Below are 4,264 nucleotides of genomic sequence, written 5' to 3'. Positions count from 1 at the left end.
GCGCTCGTGCGAAAACTCGCACGGCGTTGTCAGTAAATACGTCATGACTCAGAACCTGTGCAGTACCGCATGAGAACAGAGGCTCTAAGCACTGGGACTGTTCCAGTGCCGTGGGGAGTCTGTGCTTCATTGGCACAGAGGAAAGTTTGCCACCGTGTAATGCGTTTTTTCTTTACTAGGACCGGACCCTTCATTTTGGTGCGTCTTGTCACCATAGCGCGCCTGGCTGCAAGTCAGTTCAGAACGAGCAGGACAAAACCAACTGTGCCTGTGTCCTAAATTCTTGGGGCCAACCTCAGGACACATTAACTTTGATGAAGCTGCTGTTGGGCAATATGTGACGTGAAAGCATAATGGGTGTTTTCACCCACCACCCACCACCCACAAACACACACACACTCCCACTCACATTCATTCAATTGTAAAGGCTTGGAAAAAGAGATAGTGAGTGTGAATTAGCAAGTGTGTTTGTTTTTTAGTGAGTAAATGGCAGGGTTGTGGTCAGCGCATGCAGGCTGAACAGCTTCTAATGTTATTTCCTTCAATAACAGAGCTGTGTGTGATCCTAAATTCCTTACCTTATTATTTAGTCAAGGCTTTAGCCAAACAATTACAGCTTAAAGCCGGCACACACATTTAAAACCGTGAACCTGCATAAATTTGACCTACACTGAGATCAGTGCTTTATTAAATTCCTGTAACTAGAAAAAGTTAAACAAAACACAAATTGTATATTTTCACGTAAGCAAAATGATAAACTTCAACAATGATGGCAAAACGTCCTGGTCAAGAAGAGGCTATACAGCAGTGAACAGAAATACGTTCTGATAATGATCCTATTAAGTTGCAAAAATGTTCTTTCTGTAAAACAATGAGTCCATCTCTTGTTTATGCAAACGTTAGAGAAAACATTGAGGGAATGTTCCATTTAGTCATTTTGCAAATATTATGCGAACGTTACTTTGGAATGTTCTCCTAGTAAGTAGTAGATTAGGGGGAAAAAAACATTCCATGAATGAGGTATAAATAACGTTATAGTATGGCAAGCCGTTTTACCTTTTATTCATTTCCAGGATCCTGTCAGCTCTCTAATTGAATTCTTACTAGTAAAAAAGCAATTACGACAAGTAACGTTGGGTACAATTTAAGCTAAAACGGCTTGCCATAGCCATTCAAAATCAATTGTATGGCAAGCCGTTTTAGCTTAAATTGTACCCAGTGTTACTCGTCGTAATTGCTTTTTTACTAGTAAGAATTAAATTAGAGAGCTCTACAATTCAATTCTTACTAGTAGCAATTACAATTAGAGAGCTCTACAAATGAATTTTTACTAGTCATATGTCTCCATTGACTTCCATTCATTTTTAATTACGGAGCTCTACAATTGAATTGTTACTAGTAAGAATGCAATTGCAGAGCTCTTTAATTCAATTCTTACTAGTAACAATTTAAATAGAGAGCTCTCTAATCCTATTATTACTAGTAACAATTCCAATTGGAGAGCTCTCTAATTCAGTTGTTACTAGGGGTGCAACGGTACAGATAGCCCACGGTACGGTCCGCACCTCGGTTTTTGGGCCACGGTCTCGGTTCGGTTTCGGTACATGTTTTGTGCAGAAAGAGACTGCTATTTCATCCCAAAAATATGTTTTTTTTTTCTTATGAGCATAAACAGAATGTCACAGTAGGAAGAACATCAATGTATGGAATAAATTAACACTCTAGTCTGTACTGAACAACACTAAGTAATACAACCTCTTCAACTATCACTTATATGAAATACAAAATGTAAACAAACACACTTCAAAATATTCAAGTGGATCCCAATTCCAAACCTTGATAACTGGTATATGAAGTGATCAATGTGAAAGAAAAAGTGCACTTTTACCTTTAACAAACATAAATTAGCTTGTGCTTTGAATAAAAAAAAGCAGAGCAAAATAATATAATAAAAAAATACTGCATTCAGGATACAAAGTGCAATGTTATTTACTCATCCACTATTGAGAGTCTATCAACACTGTCTGGTGCAAGGCGAGACCGGTTGGCACTAACGATGTCCACTCCCAAATTCTCAACTTTTCAGAATGCCGCAAGCGCACCGTAGGTCACGTGACAAGAACCAACCAGAGCGCAGCTGATGGTTGCTTTAGCAACGACAGACGCCTCCGGAGCGCAACCGCCCTAGCGCTTTGGAAAAAGGAGAACGCGGCGCGCCTAGCGTTTTCTACGTGTTTTAGGCGCGATATGTGAACGGCGCCTAAAGAAAAAACTAAAAGGATCAGCGCGAAATCAATGGCAAAACCGAAGTCCCGCGGGACACGAGGGTAGATTGTCCCGTGCAGGGCTGACCGAACTGTCCGGGATTTTACCGTGTACCGTTGCATCCCTAGTTGTTACTAGTAAGAATGCAATTGCAGAGCTCTTTAATTCAGTTACAGAGCTCTGCAATTATACATATCTTTCATTCGTATTCTTACTAGTAACAATTCAATTGTAGAGCTCTGTAATTAAAAATGAATGGAAGTCAATGGAGACATATGACTAGTAAAAATTCATTTGTAGAGCTCTCTAATTGGAATTGTTACTAGTAAGAATTGAGTTATGGGCCTTTCACACAGGACGCGGTATGCGCGGCGCTGCGCTATAAAACCCATTCATTTCAATGGCCTGCGCCGCGCAAGGACGTTTTGTTGCTGCGTCGACCAAAGCGCAAGCGCAGCGGTCCGCATCATTGGCGTGCTCACGCGCACGCCGCGGTCAAAGTTCAAAATAGTTCAACTTTTGCCGCTGCGCTCTGTGACGATTACCAGCGCGGCCAATAGAATCGGGGGATCCAAACAAGCACGGAAATCAAAATGGATGAACGGCTAGTATATAATTTGTTTTTTAGTTTCAGGATTAATGTTTGAATAAATGTTTTATTCTAAAAAAGAGCTGACTTCATGATTCTTGTTTTGATTCAGATATTAAAGTATATAAATCGCGTTGTATCTGAAGGGCAACGCTGAACCCAGCGGCAAGCGCCGCGCATACCGCGTCCTGTGTGAAAGGCCCATTAGAGAGCTCTGTAATTGTAATTCTTACTAGTAATAATTGAATTAGAGAGCTCTCTAATTGTAATTGCTACTAGTAAGAATTGAATTGTAGAGCTCTCTAATTGAATTCTTACTAGTAAAAATGCAATTACGACGAGTAACACTGGGTACAATTTAAGCTAAAACGGCTTGCCATAGAAAATTGAATTGTGGATATCAAGAAGTAGCATTGTTACTATGTAATTTCTGATATCAAAAATAGCCATTGTTGCTAGTAGAAATCTAATTCCTGATATCAATAACTATCGTTTTAACTAGTGAAAATTGAAATGTTGATATCAAGGATTCATATCCCGGAAATGAATAAAAGTTAAAACGGCTTGCCATAGTTTTTGTGCTAATGTTTTGAGAACATTATTAAAGACCAGATAACATTGAACGAACATTCTATTAATGTTACTGAAAGAATGTTTGTTCATAACTTCAAGAGAACCTTTCCAGAAAGATAGCCAAAGTAAGTTCCCTGTTAGCTGGGAGGCTCTTTTTTTGTCAAATTTAACACTTCACATTTAAGCCATTCAGTTCTATTTCGGACTCATTATGACAAAACATTCTTTTCATAGTCTTCTGGCTCATTCACATGGCCTTTGGCAAATGTTCTTGGCCTCCATCTTGTTGTCCTGCCATGCACACCATTATTGTTCAGTCCCTGATGGTGGACACTAACCTTAGCCAATGCAAGAGAGGCCTGTAGACTCTGAGATTACTCTTTGCAACCTTCTGGAATACATCGTGCTCTTGGAGTGGCTTCTGTTGGATGGCCACACCTAGGAAGAGTAGCAGTAGTGTTAAAAATCTTCCATTTGGACACGATTAGCTTTGGAAGAGCCAAAACTCTTTAGAAATAGTTCTGTAACCGCAGCCTGGCAAGCGTGACGGTGTTTTAATTTGATTCTTTAGTATCGTCTGGCTTGCTGAAGACGTCATGTTCTGCTAACTGAATAATGACTGTGACTGGAAAATATTTAAGACCATTTGCAATGAAAACCATGCAGGACCAAAACTCACCTGCAACACGGCTCTCTCTCGCCCTCTGCTGTTGTTATGCAGGAATAGTGCAGTACAGAAACTCAAATTCAGACTCATAATGATAAACATTCCCTATTCATGCACAGAAATAAGAATTTTATAACAACCAGACTGTGTTGAGAATAACTAGTGCATGG

This window comes from Squalius cephalus, assembly GCF_949319135.1.
Source record: "Squalius cephalus genome assembly, chromosome: 8".
Taxonomy (NCBI): Eukaryota; Metazoa; Chordata; class Actinopteri; order Cypriniformes; family Leuciscidae; genus Squalius; species Squalius cephalus.
This window is presented reverse-complemented; position numbering follows the sequence as displayed.